Below are 16179 nucleotides of genomic sequence, written 5' to 3'. Positions count from 1 at the left end.
CATTTGATCCTTCACCTTATATTCTTTCTTTTGTCTTTTGACACACTCAGTTGCTGCCTGATTTTTATCTACTTCTTGTTTGATTTCCATTCCTGCTTGACGCATATACGCTTCTGCTAGACTAAGAAGGGAAGTCATCTTAGACTTATTCTCCTCATGTTTAAAAACTTCTACTATATTTGGGTCTTGTGAGGTCAGCAGATTTATATGCAGTCCCACAATTGCAGATCTATACATGTAATCAATTTCAAGTAGGCCCATACCTTCTTCAGAAAGGGGAATATATGATCTTGGTATGCACTGAATTTTATAAATCATTTGATGAGCATGAACCAGCCTTCTTGTTTTCCTATCTAGTCTACCCAACACCTTTTGGGGCCAGTCAATCACTCCAAAACTATAAGTTAGGACAGGAAGAGCAAATTGGTTTATATCCTGAATTTTGTTCCTAGATGTCAATACTGTTTTCAGGATTAATTTAAATATTTTAAAATATTCCTTACTAAGTTCTATTCACATTTGTTCATGTTTTATTGTTGATCCTTCATCAGTTCCCAAATATTTATACACTCCCCTCTTGCTCAAGTTCTTTTATATCACATTCTTGTCCCAAACTGATGTTTTCTTGGTGCTGCACTTTTCCTGCTTTAAAATTTGCTTTTGCACATTTACCAAGACCAAATGACATTCTTATATCATCTGAAAAAATGTTTTGCAGTTGTGGTTTTAGTTCCTCATCTGACGAGCTATACAGTTTTAAATAATCGACAAAAAGAAGATGAGAAGTCTTTATACATTTTACACTTTGTTATTTGGCTTAGCCAGTTCTGTATCAGACCTTTCTACTTAATGATGCCTTGGTCATTCTGGAGCTTATTTTCAAATAGATGTATGGGATGCCAGAAATGGCTTTGCTGCAAAGCTGCATCTCACACATTAAAATATGCACACAATACCACCAGTACCTTCCATTTGTAGCAGTGGGATCACTGTTTACATCAGATAGCCTGCCTATGTCTTACATTCCCCTGAAATATATATCTATCTTTCCTGTTTACACACAATGTGGTACATCAGGCAAGGAGCACCTTTCAGCACTTGGTGTTTCCGTAGCAGTTATGGATTGATGGGCTCAGGTTGCTAGCCCAGGGCCCATCCCTCTTGGAGGGTGCACACCACACACACACACACACACACACACACACACACACACACACACACACACACACACACACACACACACACACACCTCTAGGGCCTATTTAGGGTGTCCAATCCACCTACTGCATGCCTTTGGAATGTGGGAGGAAACCAGAGCGTATATATATATATATATATATATATATATATATATATATATATATATATATCATACTTTGTTACTGAAATGTAACTGAAAATAGACTACTTAAAATAGAATCACTATCATATAAGTAAAATACTAATGCTGCCACCATTTTATTTCCTATTAAAGCAAAAAAGAGCACATACAAAAGTGGGAAAAACATAATTCCCCCCAAAAGACAAGTAATATAAAGTACTAAATAACTACAAATCAATAGCATGCATTATTGAAAAGTTAGAATTTTTTATCATGCTTTGTACAAAGAATGCATGATTTTGGCCTAAATTTAAGATTTAGTAATTTTTCTCTGTTTCTTATCATTAATACTTATGCTTATTTATTATGTATGGACATAATAATTTTAAATATTTTCATAAATGCAGGAGATGGGCTGATCCATTTCCAGTTTATAAATTTCCTGGCCAATACCCATAGTAAGTGCATTTGATCTGAACTGAAAGAAACAGAAATTTGAGAATTAAATAACACAAAAACAAGAAATAATACAATTATCAGTACAAGGTGTCTAAGAAGAATGTGCTATATCATTCTAAAAAATAAAGTAGTTCATACTCATAAAATATAAGTTGCTGAATAGGCTTTAGATTTTTTTACATATTCAACAGGCAATGCTCTTGGCTGTGTAGAACTTGAAAACCCCAGCAAAAATGCAAAATCTCTGCATAGCTATTTCCTAGTAACCATTTTACAAAAAGAGAGACAGAACTTTCAGCTGGGGATCTCAGTATAATGGAATGTTGTTTCATTTCCAGATCTGAATATGAATTTTTGATACAAAGATTCCAATATTTGTCCAGTACTGTTGTTTTAATACCGAATGGGATTTTATATAAAATTAAAAGATGGGATTTAGAAGTAAATTTACAATTTAAAAGTTTAGGGAAATCACTTCTTAAATGCAAAGCAATTTACTACACTTTATCAGACTTTTTTATATATTGTACAGACACAATCATTTTTATAAAAATTATTTTAATTGAATATCAGAAAGTAATAATACCTTGCACTTCTTAAAATAACTAAACAGAAAAAGTAACCCATTATTTTTCCATTCGTCTTCTTAAATATTTCAAACATCACATATAGCTTATGGGTGAAGGTTGCATTTTTCAAGTATCCTGTAATATGTGATACTGGATGTGCATAATAGGACAAAGTTTTCCACTTTAGCCATCAATTTTGTTACACAGCCTCCAAGCTAACACATGATCTCCATTTACTAGTTATCAGCTTGTAGCGTCTTCAGCACTTAAATGGAAATACTAGAAAATACTAGCCCATTAAAACCATGAGCCAGTACTTCAATACATCTGTCACTTTTAACCTGTGGTAGTTTATAGAAGGGGAAATAACTTAAAGATTTACTATCATAATGCAGGAAAGCAAGACAAAAACAATAAGTCTTGAATATAATCTTCATAAATTTTTCCATAATGGCAGTCAAGGCAAAGGATTTAAGTGTCAGAATGTAGAGGAGAATAAAGATGAACACGTGAGTAAAATGATCACTATGATATTTAATCCATGTGCCAGAATGTAAATGAGATGCTATGTATGTTGAAAAGACTAGATTTTAAAGTAAAAGTCTGTGAACGTATATTTTAAAACTCAAAAACAAACACATGGACACTGCTTTAGTAAGGCATATAATAGAAAGTAAGAACACCTTCTAACACATTCTAGGACCTGAAGAAACCCAATACTGAAGAAGATGGTGTGAATAGCAAAATGCTCAAAACAGAAAAAAATGCAGCAGTAGTGACTAGTGACTGCGTTATTTTTGCAGGTCTTCAAATGCTTTAAAAACATATACTTAAGTTGTACTTAAAATATTTTACAAAGTACCTTTAAAAAACTTCATTTCAGTAACCAGTTTATATGTCAGCATTTTAATAATCTTAAAGCTGTTTGAAGTTTTCATACTTTGGATGTAATAATCCCATTAGTGTATAAAAGTATTTGAATTATTCAATAACAGTCTTGACAAAATTATTTGGTCTGAGAGCACTCAACTTTTTTTGCCACTCTGTGATCTACCTCTGTAATTACAAAATAAGTTTAAAAAATCAGTGCATAGTATAGTTTGGTTATCTGATGACGTGTGGATTTGGTCAAATGTGATTTTTTTTAAGTTTCAGCAAACTATCTTGGACAAATCTAAAAACATTATGCATTTATCTTATCAAATAACATAACATCAAAACCTCCTTACACTCATGGGTTCTACTATATGCATCACATTTTCAAATGGAAAAAAATGGTTGAAGTTTCAACCTGACAGAAAATTACTAAAAAAGGCATTTTTAGGGGGCATATCTCCTTGTAACCTCATACTTTTTATATAATTACACTAACTTCATGTTTGCATAACCAAGAAAAAAACAGAAAGGGCCACAAATATTGTATCATTGCTGATGCACTGATAGGAACTGCACCAGAAGTAATTTTAAACAACAGACATCAGTGAGTTAAAAGTTGGTAATTCTAAATGAACACATATAACTTATCAGCTATTACTCCAAGGTGCAGCACTGTTGTAGCTAGAATATTTAGTCTGGGAGAGGGAAAGACACTGCAATATATAGTTTCTTCTAGTATTAGTGTTCATAACAGTGCTGCTACTACTATTACTGTTTGTTTAATTATTATTATTATTATTATTATTATTATTATTATTATTTCATTGTTTTACTACTGTGATTTCTAAGCAATAATAAAAGTGAACAATATGTCTGGAAAAGTGATTTTAAAGAAGGCATTTTCAAACTCTGCTAGTGTCCTCAGCACCATCTCTCAAAGGGCGACTGTTATATACGTTGTTATTGGTTTTGTTTTGGTTGAAGGTTGAGAGAATCAGAGTTCCTCCTAGCTAAACAGTAAATTTATGGATGACTGCAAGGAAGCATTCATTCCTGGAGCGTGAGGTATCTAATATGCATTGTTAAGACCTGATATATTTTTAAATTAATTAAGGCATTGCCTCTTGTAATCAGTACTATTATTATGACTACATTATTTTACACACAGACATTATATGCAAACACGTAAGCATATTTTTCAAGTTAGAGTTATTCTCCTTAAATTAAAAGGAACATCAATGGATTTATTTATTTATTTATTTTTGTTTACCAAGGTAGTGCACTGATTATCAGTTGACCATTTGTAGGCACAGCCTGGGTGAATAGGATGACATAAGAAATTAACAAACATATTTACAGATACAAGGATATGCTGTAAAACATACATATTTACAGATGTAAAAATATACTACAATATTTTGTTCAAGCAGCAGTTTACAAAGTCAAAACATGGATGGAAGTATGGAATTATGCTTAGCAGAGCGTTTTGGATGCACTGTAGCCAAAATGACTGAGACAACTCATGTTACAGGGATAGCAGCATACCATTATATAGAACAGTACGAAGACATTTGAAGAGACAAGTGAGAAGAGTTGCAGGGAAGGATAACATGGGGAGAAGACAGAGAAATTGATAGAGATGCATGCAGAGGGAAAAGGAGTAGAAAGGAGAGAAGTGTGAGAGATGCAAAGAGAAGAGGAAGGTAAGATGAATGAGAGGCGGTAAGTAAGAGATCACAAGATGATATAAGAAAGAATGAAACAGGGATAAAGGAGTGTGAGAGAGTTGCAGGTTTCATACAACATGACCTGTGTGAGTGCAGCTACATTTTGTTTGTGTGAATATATGTTCCTTGAGATGTTGCTTGAAGTCCAAGTACCTCTTCATATCTCTGATTGAGAGTGGAATGGATTACATTTTGTAAGACAGGTTTGAATCCAAATATATTATAACAGTTTTCCAAATCCCCTTCAGATGGAGTGTCACAAGTAAAGTTTCTAGTTACTAGTGAAGTGACATGAGTAGGGAGTTGTTTGAAAATGCTTATCCACATACAGAACAATGAGGAAATAAAGAGAAACATACATAATTAGAGATATCTGACCAAAAACAAGTAACAAAGAAATGAAAAATATTGCTAAGGGAAATTATATACTTATCACTCAAATGGTTTAGCCATAGATTAGGCCTAAGAACATATACATTTAATGGGGAATTGCAGAGTTACATTTCAACTATCCACTTGTGGAATTAAATGTAATGTATTAGGCAAAGTAATGTAAGGCAGGGATAGTAATCTAGGATATACAAGACACTTTTACTGATCCTAAATTTAGTTTACAGTGATGAGATTTGGTAGCTTTCTTTTCTTGAACCAAAAAACCAAAGTAGCACTTCGTAAAACTATAAAACCACCAACCAAGTGCCAGGGAATGTTGAAACACGGTTCACGAAATTTATTCCAAAAATTAGCTTAAAATAACACGATAGAAACACGGTTCACGAAATTTATTCCAAAAATTAGCTTAAAATAACATGATATCCAAAAATTAGCTTAAAATTGTGTTATTTTAAGCTAATTTTTGGAATAAATTTCGTGAACCGTGTTTCTATCGTGTTATTTTAAGCTAATTTTTGGAATAAATTTCGTGAACCGTGTTTCAACGTTCCCTGGCACTTGGTTGGTGGTTTTCTTTTCTTGAAAATAAGGTATCAATGGTTGAAATAACTGTACTTAATTCACAAAGCACAAACAGATTTTCTTAAAATTCTATCAAACAGACAACACAGCAATGTTGAATTCTCAGGTAAATGTCTCTAATGGAGATGAGAGGATGCAACTTCCTATGAATCGAAGTTCTGGGCTTGAGAATCAGACAAAGAAAAAGCCCTGTCTTTATCTATGTCAGAATCCTCTGACATATTTTCCTCAGGAATATATTGACCTAATTAGTCTTCTGGTAGGGATTTCTACTCTTCATGATAAAAAACCTACTATAGCATTTTGGCTAAAGTAGGAAAATTATCCTTATGAAAAGACAAAATGTTTTTGGATGAACAATGTCTAACCTTCTTTTTTTTCTAGGGACATCTCTGTTAGGACACCAACTGAGAGATGTTACTTCATCCCAGGCAGGAGGTCGCTTTCACCGGCCCCTATGACAGTAACATTCTGGAAAAATTCCCAGACTCAAAGAAGATAGTTCTTCCATGCTTGGATTGAACAGTGGCACATCTGCAGAGGACATGGTTAACCCCTGATCCATGGCAGCAGAAGGGATCATACCAGAGGAACCAATGGGTGGTATAAGGAACAACAAATGGCCACTGCAGAGTTACCCACCACTGGCTGCTTTTCTCTCTGAGCCTACAGTGTAGACAAGGGCTCCTCTTCTGTTGTTTTTCTTTTTAAGTACAGTGGGAGAAGAAACATCAGGACCAGTGTAAGAATCCATGCTGTAGCCAAGGAAGAAGCCCGATTGTTGGTAAGTGCTTCAGGGAAGAATCAGTTGGAAGGTAAGTTGTTAGACAAGTGTTCACAAGCAGCCCACACACACTTGCACTTCCCCAGACAGTCCTTCAAACTTCAAAAGTAGAAGCACAAGCAGTACAAAAAAACTGTCAAAACTCTAAACCCCATTTCACAGGAAGTGTGCAAGAGTAAACAAGAAATGAAATTAAGTTGTCACAAACTGTGTACAGACACCAAAAATAAAATACACTAATAGACCTGGAATATATTTCCCAGTGCTCAAACAGCTTCAAGCAAGTGTTTCATGCAGTAAAGCAATGAAGGTAAATTGTCACAAAGTGTACACAAGCTCAAAAAGATTCAAGCACAATTTGAAGTACATAAAACAGTTTCCAATCTTTAAATCTTTACACTTCAGTTAAAATGTCTCAAATGCAGTATATTTGTCTCAGAACAAAACAGTATTCAATAAGCCCCATTCTAAAAATAACCGTTTCCAGCAAAACATTCTAATATTAATAAAAAGGTCAGTATTCTTCAGAAAATAAAAACATATATCAAAAATAATTAAAAAAGCAATATTTTCTGAGTGGAAGGTTTCCCTTATGGGACCTCATCTGCCAGAAGTTAAGCCTGCAGCCAACTGCTCCTCCTGTGAAGCCTCAGAGCTGCTGTCCCTTTATGTGACAAGAAAGTACTGAAGTTGCTACACTCTGATTGCTGATTTCCCTCCAAGGGGCAAGTCAATCAGCAGTCAGAGTGTAGGTGTGGGAGGAAGCCAGAGATTTTTGAAGACTGCTGATTGTTGTATAGTGGGCAGGATACAACTTAAATAGCCAAAGGCTACTGCAGTAGTGAGAATGACAAACGTACTATTGACCCATGCACAAACTGGTTCAGCAATACTCATGTTTGCAGGGAACATAAAATAAAATATTTTGATGTTTGGATTAAAACGATTCTGTTACGGTAGCTAAGGATATGTGGGAAGAGCCTAAAATATCATGCAAAAATTGAGAAACTGGAGTATTCTAAGGACTAAGCCAATATGGGAATGGAGAAAGATTTTGACAACAGGGATGACTGCAAGTAGAGGTACAAAAATAACCAAGAGGGGGCTGGAATTTACTGGAGAAAACTGGCAAAAAAGGCAAGGTATACAGAGCAAATAACTAGCGAGGGAAAAGTAATAGAGTGGGATGTGGGCAATGAGAGGTCTGGACCACACTTGTCCTCCCTACCAGGGAATGATATCAGAGTATAGGCAAAGAAAAAAAAATAAAGGAGTCTTATGTGTAAAACCTGCTCTGGTAGAGCTTTTAATTGACTCTAGAACAAGAAACTGCTGTTAAAAAGGGATAACTAGCAGGGCAAATAAAATATTGCATGATAACCACAAGAATCAATTAATGAAGGTTAGAAAAGATTTGGAAGAGAGACTGGAAACGTAATTTATGGCTCCCAAGTATGCAACAAAGTCCAGAAGGTTTAGAATTTTGCTTGAAAGTGTATTCATGGGTATTTTTATTTAATAGACAGATTTAGAAGAGATCTTCTTCAGGTAGATGACGCATGTTGGGGGTGTGATAGGGAGGGATGAGACAAATAGCAACTTGATTTTTGCCAGTGTAATGATTTAAAAGATTAAAAAAAATCCTTACAGAGTACTCTGTCAGAAATAATGGGGGGAGCAAATGGCTGTAACTAAAGAAGTGATTCTTTTGAGCTACGACACAGGATATGAATTGCCTAGACATAGTAAGGTCTTGATAAGTTTAATTCTGTTGGCTGCCAAAAAACTGTTACTAGAAAATGGAAATCAGAATACAGACTGTATGTCAATTATTGAATATTGCAAATTAGATAACATAACTGAAATATGGACCTTTAGAAAAGGATGGAACAAATTATATATAAATAAATTGATTTGTAGGAACAATACATGCTGAATAAAGTTCAGGAAGAGGGTTGAGGTTTAAGGGAAGGCAGGAACTGAGCAATTTAAGCAATGCTGGACTGCGTGCTAGTTGTTACAAAGAAAGAAAATACATATAATGTGTAATCTATGTAAATGAGAACAATGTTAACATGGTTTGTTTAATTTTCTATTAATGTATATGGACTATGTCTTAAGTGATAATTTAATAAAGATGTTTAAAAAATTGAGATACTGGAAACTGTGGATTACCGATATGGATAGTAAGATACAAGTAGTGACATTCTTTTAATCCCTTTAGATTTATACATAGCCATAGTTTTATCAACTAGAGATGTTTTGGATGATAATAAAAAGTTGAAGGAATATATTTGGTATGTAAAGATGGCAAGAGTTATGTGGGATAAGTTGATTCTCTCCATAGAACAAGGTGGTTTAGGAGTTACGGCTCATGTAAATAATAGAGGCAGAAGGTTATAAATCAAAGTAGAAAGGGATGACAATGAATCACATGGGGTAAGAAAAAAGGAGAGTGTATTATTCTGGATGCAGGTCCTTAAGAAGAATAAGAATAAAAATAAAGACTATTATATTCATAAATTAGCAAAAAAAACCCAAAAAATATTCTAACAACTAAGCAACATGGGAATGGAAACATGAGATTTTGCAATAGCATTGATTGCAAGTAGGAGTATAGTCCCTTTCAACTTTCTGGTTTAAAAGCCTGTGTTTGCGCAGGTTTACAATTGTTTAAGTTCTGTGGATCCAGTTATGGCATCCTGCAGACTACAAAAGCAACAGGAAGGTGAAAGAAGTGCCTCCATTTTGATTTATTCACCATTTACTGCTCTCTGCACTTGCTTTTTTTGTCATTTTTAATTTATCTGCATTTATTTAAAATGCATTTGCCTTAATATTGCTACACACTCAAGTGTGCTATCTTGTAGTGCATTTAAAGTGTTTTTTCTACTGTTTTAACTTTTTTTTTTTTTTGCAGAAAAGCAAAGTTCTAAGCTTGTTTCCCGCCATTCCTGTAACTAGTTTAGTCCAGATACAGATTTGCTGTATCCAGGACTGTTTTGTAAGTTTCTGAGGACCCACACCTTTCTGTGTTAGAAGGAAGCCTTCTAGCTTATCAGTTGGAGTGGTAAGCACTAACTAAGTAGCTTATCTACCACAAGAGGAGTGGTTTCTCGCCCAGAAATTGTAGCTTATTGACCGTTTGGGCAGTTTTTCCATACCTTTAAATTTTCTGGTTTAAAAGCCCAGATTTGCTCTTGTTTAAGCTCCGTGGATCCAGTTTTGGCATCCTGCAGACTACAAGAGCAACAAGAAGGAGAAAGAAATATTTAAGTGCCTCCATTTTGATTTTTTCATAATTTACTGCTCTCTGCACTTTTTTGTTGTTTTTAATTTATCTGCATTTATTCAAATTGTATTTACCTTAATATTGCTACACACTCAAGTGTGCTAGCTTGTACATTTAAAGTGTTTTGCTACTGTTTTAATTGCTTTTCTGCAAAAAAAAGTTCTAAGCTTGTTCCCAACATTTCCTGTAGCTAGTCTAGTCCAGATACAGACTTGCTGTATGCAGGCCTGTTTTGTAAGTTTCTGAGTCCCCCAGACTTTTCTGTTTTGGAGAGAAGCCTTCTAGCTTATCAGGGGGAGTGGTAAGCACTAGGTAGCCTACCTACCACAGCAGGAGTGGTTTCTGGCCCAGAAATTGTAGTTTATTTGCCGTTTGGGCAGTTTTTCCATACCTTTCAACTTTCTGGTTTAAAAGCCCGTGTTTATGTGGGTTTGCACACTGCGCAGCGGCGCTCAGCTGAGATAAACTGTTACTGGTGCCAGAAAGTCTGCTGTTCAATTTTTCCCTTAGAATGTGCTTGTTCTTTTACTTCTTGAACTTCAATTAGCTTAATGCTGGGCTAGCACTTTAACATGCTTTTATAGCATTTATTGTAGCACACTTAGGTGCTATCAGCACTAGCTGTTCCTATGCAGTAAAAGCACCAGTACTTATTAGTTATGACCACCCCTCCTAGTATGACTGTAGGGCAATTTCCTGTACTTTCTCCTGCTAACCTGGTGCACTTGGGTATTCTGAGACAGTGTGGCACCTGTCTAATGTACACAGACAACCCTCTCCTCTTATTTCCCAACACTCATACATGTGAGAGATGCACTTATATCACCTAACTGGAAGCAGTGCACACTCTAACCAAGACCGGACTAGCTGGTCAAGAGGAGAAGGACAGCACCTGCAACTCACTACATAGAATACACAGCCCTCCAAAACACCAACCATCACAACCCACACATAGAAACACAAACCATACACCCACCTTTGCGGAGGCTCTCAATAAAAATTTACCCAAACAACAGAGACCCCCGAGACAGAAATGCACTCAACCACCAAAACACAATACCAACCCAGCACATATAGCTCACCATCACAGTGTACCCCTCAACCTAAGCCCTTAAGGCAAAACACTTTGCCCAATGTACTAATCATAGGACTCAATTGTGAGGCACACTGATGTCCCACTCACTAGGTTGAACAAGGAGAAGGTGACAGTCAGTTGTCTATCAGGTGCCAGGATCCACCACATAACACATGCACTCAGGTCACTCCACATCAAGTACAAATATGACTCAGTCATTGTCCATGTGGGTGTGAATGACCTGAGACATACCTCCCTGGACTACATGAAAACAGATGTGATAGAACTCTTGGATTATGTAGCCCAGGCAGGTATGTCCCTAGCTCTGAGCAGTATTCTACCGTCATTCAGAATGATACCACAGTACGAGCAGAAAATTATTGACTTCAACAATTGGCTAAGTTTCTGGTGTCATTCTAAGAAAATCCAGTATCTGTTTACCTGGGACGACATGATCGACAGACCTCGATACTTTGCCAGAGACAGCCTGCATCTGTCATCCCTGGGATTCCAGGTATTGGCTAAGGCTCTTGCCACCCCTATAGTGCCTTTTTTAGGCAGTGTTCCGAAGACCAAAATTCCACCGTAACAGCTACAAACAAATGCAATCTGAGGGTCATGCTGCTCAATGCTAAAAGTCTAAATCTCAAGATGTACTTGCTCAAAGCTCAAAATGGAGAATGTCAACATCTGTGCTGTAACAGAGACCTGGATTAAAGAGGCAGAAAGCACCCCTGCGCTCCCAGGCTACAACTCATTCCACACCTTTCGGCCCTAGAATATGTTCAGAAGCTCCAAAGGTGGTGGTGTTTCCATATTCTTTTTTTTTTTTTCAAAAATGTTTTTTTATTTTTTTTTATAACAAGAATAATAACAGTAATAACATATTTACACTCAGAACTGAAACAAATTATTTACAAAGTCCATAACAAGGAAATACTTCTATATACATTCAGGAAATCATCTAATACTTCTTTTAGTAATGATAGTAACTTTTCCCAAGCAATTAATTTGTGTGTTAAATTCTTTGTATTCATTTTTAAACTAGATATTTCTTTTTCACATAAGGTCCTGGCTAAATAAATAAATTAATTTCTGAAAGATATAGGAGAGTTAGTTTTCCAATTTTTTGTCACAACCTTTCTTGCTACTGCAAGTATTGACCAAAGAAGGTGTGTTTGAGATCTGGGTACGATTTCTGGTACTGGTACATTAAATAAAATGATGTTTCCATATTCTTAAAGGATACACACACCTCTAGACTGGTAGCCCCACCGTAGTGTATCCAAAATACTTCAGGTACAACTAACACTGGGTAAGACAGTGAAACAAGTCACAGCCTGCTACAGAACCCCAAACATGTCCCTAGACTCTCACTCCAAGTTCCTAAGCACCCTGGAATATATCAAGATCCAACCCAATACTCTCATACTGGGTGACTTCAACTACCCTTCCATCAACTGGGAAAACTATTCAAGTACCAATGTACAGGCTCAATGCTTTCTGGAATTTATCAATTCCAATGACATGGACCAGCTCATTCTGACCCCCACTAGAGGAAGCAAGATCTTCAACCTGGTTATCACCAAAATGGGAGACTGTTGCTCCACACCTATAGTCAATTCCTCCCTGGTTAAATCTGACCGGAAAAATTATCTCCATGGAAAGCTCCATCTCACCTACAATCCCCGCTAAGGTGACCACCCTGAAAACTTCTCTAAAGCCGACTTTGGGCTCCTAAAAACAGAGGTGGCTAACTTCTTGGCATACATGCCAAGGGAAAATAGTTGCATGACTGCCGAATCATACACCAATGCAATGTACGAGCACGTACACAAATGCATGGACCTTGCCATACCAAACAGAACTAAGATGCTCTCCTCCAAAAAATGGAAACCAATCTGGTGGTCCCCAGCCATCAATAAACTCTACAGCAGAAGGAAGAAACTGTTGCAGAAAAAAATGAAGTCACAAGACAGGTAAACCTCCCTTATCAGTCTCAACAAAAAGCTGAGATCCCTTATCAAATTCTCTAAAGCCTGCTCTGAAGGCAGAATTGCGGCTGACACCAAAAACAACCACAAAGACTTCCATAGCTATATCAAAAACCTCCAAGGCAATACTCAAATTTGCTCTGAGTTATTGCACAATGGCACCTCCTATACTGAGCCAACAGATATAGCCAACATACTGGCCGACAGATTCAGTGCCAACTTTACCCCTCCCCCCAAGGGTCCTATCACAATACCAGAAGAAAGTCTGGTACACACCATTTCTGTGGCACAGGTAAAAGCTGCATTGTCCAAAGCCAAGAATACAGCATCCATGGGACCTGATAATATCCCTGGCTGCATCCTACATGAGATACAAAACAAACTGACACCACATCTGTGTGCCTTGTTCAATCATAGCCTTACCTCAGGGTATGTCCCTAATGAATGGCACACTGCCACAGTCTTCCTGCTCCATAAAGAGGGAGCAACTACAGACCCTGGGAACTATCACCCCATTAGCCTGACGAGTCTGGTATGCTAAGCTGTGGAGCGCATCATCATGGACCTGCATAACAAAGATATAGGCAATCTCCTAACTCTTGACCCCACACAGTCTGGCTTTGTCAAGGGGAGATCCTGCCTGCTGAACCTGGTTAACTTCTTTGAGGCAGTCAGCAAGGCTGTGGATGAGGGTAAGGCAGTGCATGCAGCCTACCTCGACCTGGCCAAGGCCTTTGATACCATTCCCCACTAAGGCATCATTGATAAACTCACCAAACTAGGCATCAATCCTTACATTACTAGGTGGGTTGCAAACTGGCTCATAGACAGGGCCCACAGACTGAAAGTTGTGGATTCCAAGTCAGACTGTCGACCAGTCACGAGTGGAGTCCCACAGGGCTCGGTCCTGGGCCCTGTCCTGTTTGGCATCTACTTCTCAGAAGTCCAGGCTAACACAGGACTCTGGCTGACCAAGTTCACTGATGACTCCAAGCTAGGAGTCATTATCAACTCCCCAAGTGATACAGACATCCTACAAAAGGGCCTCTCTGAGACAATGACTGGTGTTGGAACCATGGCCTGAAGCTTAACGCCAAAAATGTGTTATAATCCTCTTTGGAAAAAAACTGAGTTCTCACGAATTACCAAGTTGATGGGAACCCACTGAACACTAAAAGAACCATAAGAGATCTGGGCACTCAGGCCGACAGCCACCTCACCTTCGACCACCACACTGCCACTATGGTCAGAAAGTCTTCTACGTGGCACGTCTTATAACCAAAGGTTTCGCATCCAGGAAAAAAGAGGTCATCATCCCTCTCTACTCATCCCTCATTAGACCAATCATCAAATATAATGCCCCGTTTGGCATGTACCTGACAAGACACCAACAACAGCTGGAGAGGCCATAAAAGTACCTCACAAAAAGGATCCTATGCCTTAAACACATGTCCTACATGGACAGACTCAAGAAACTTCAACTGTTCTCAGTCTGTTATCGTCTACTTAGAGGTGATCTCTGTTTGACTTACAAAGCCATGTCTGACCCAGTCCTACTTGAAATGCTACACCTAAAGAAATACCAATCTCCCCCCACACCACACGCTCCAGAGATCACAACCTCATTACCACAATTAACATAATGTGCTGGAGGGACAGGTTCATCTCCCAAAGACTGGCCATACTCTGGAATAAGCTTCCCATTCATGTCAAGCAGGGCACCTCACTGGCCTTCTTCAAGAGAAATCTTGATGAGTGGATGGGTAACAGAAAGTTCACCCCAGGGATCACTCCTGTTGCCTACTGGATAGGGGCACTGTGAACTAACATTGGGTGGCACTGTGCCTGGGCAATTCTTTTGGGCTAGCCTTGTAAAGGATCCTGGGCCATTAGCGTAGTATACACCTATGATACACCTATGAACCTTCGAAGTAAAAAGACAAGATGTGGCTGGAGTCTACAGAAGGAAATTAGCAAAGGAACCAATATATTAGTAGCAAATAACTAGACAGGGAAAGGTAAAAGAGCAGGATGAGGCTACGCTGAAGTTATGACTGCCTTCCTTACCAGGTACTGATATCAAAGTACAGTCAAACAGAAAAAGATATAGCAGTGCCAAGTGAAAGACCAGCTCTGGTCAAGCTTTTAGTTGAGACTAGTATAGAAGCTGCTGGGAAAATAGGGATAATGGTAGTGCACATAAAATGCTGCATGACAGCTAAAGAAAAAAAATATCACAGGAGGTTAGAAAAGGCTGGTAAAAGAGACTGGAAAAGCACTTTACAAATAAAATGAGAGGACATCTATATTGCTTTCAAGTAAGCAACAAAGTCCAGAATATTCAGGGTGCTCACTTATAAAGTATTTGTATAGGTATTTTTTTCCACAGAAATCAAATCCAATTTGTAATGAGCAATAAAGGTATGAAGATTAGACGAGGTAGCTGCTGTACAAATGTCATCAATAGAAGTTCTAGACCAAAAGGCAGAAGAGGTAGCTATGGACCTGGTGGAATGTGCTTTAGGAGGACTGGGCAGAGACCGACCTTGGGGGCTGTAAAAAAGGAAATGCATTCCTTAATCTATTTGGCCAGGGTAATTTTAGAAACTGGTGAGCCCAATCTGTTTGGGGAGAAGGAGACAAACAGTTGTTCTGACTTCCTTTAAATCTTTTGTTCTGTGGAGATAAAAGCATAGTTGCCTATATATATCTAAGAGATGTAGCATGTATTCCCCTTTGTTAGCAAAGCTAGGAAAGAAAACAGGCAAATTAATGGTTTGAGTAATATTCGAGACAGACCTTCGTGACTGTAAACAAAGGAAATGCATTCCTTAATCCATTTGGCTATGGTAATTTTAGAAACTGGTGAGCCCAATCTGTTTGGGGAGAAGGAGACAAACAGTTGTCCTGACTTCCTTTAAATATTTTGTTCTGCGGGGATAAAAACATAGTTGCCTATGTACATCTAAGAGACGTAGAATGTATTCTCCTTTGTTAGCAAAGCTGGGAAAGAAAACAGGCAAATTAATGGTTTGATTAATATTCATTTTGGAGACTACTTTAGACAAAAATATGGATTGGTCTGTAAGGTAACCCTGTCTTTGTGA

Source organism: Protopterus annectens, chromosome 15.part0, assembly GCF_019279795.1.
Source record: "Protopterus annectens isolate FY-2018-M chromosome 15.part0, PAN1.0, whole genome shotgun sequence".
NCBI classification, from domain to species: domain Eukaryota; kingdom Metazoa; phylum Chordata; order Ceratodontiformes; family Protopteridae; genus Protopterus; species Protopterus annectens.
Note: the sequence above shows the minus strand (reverse complement) of the source record.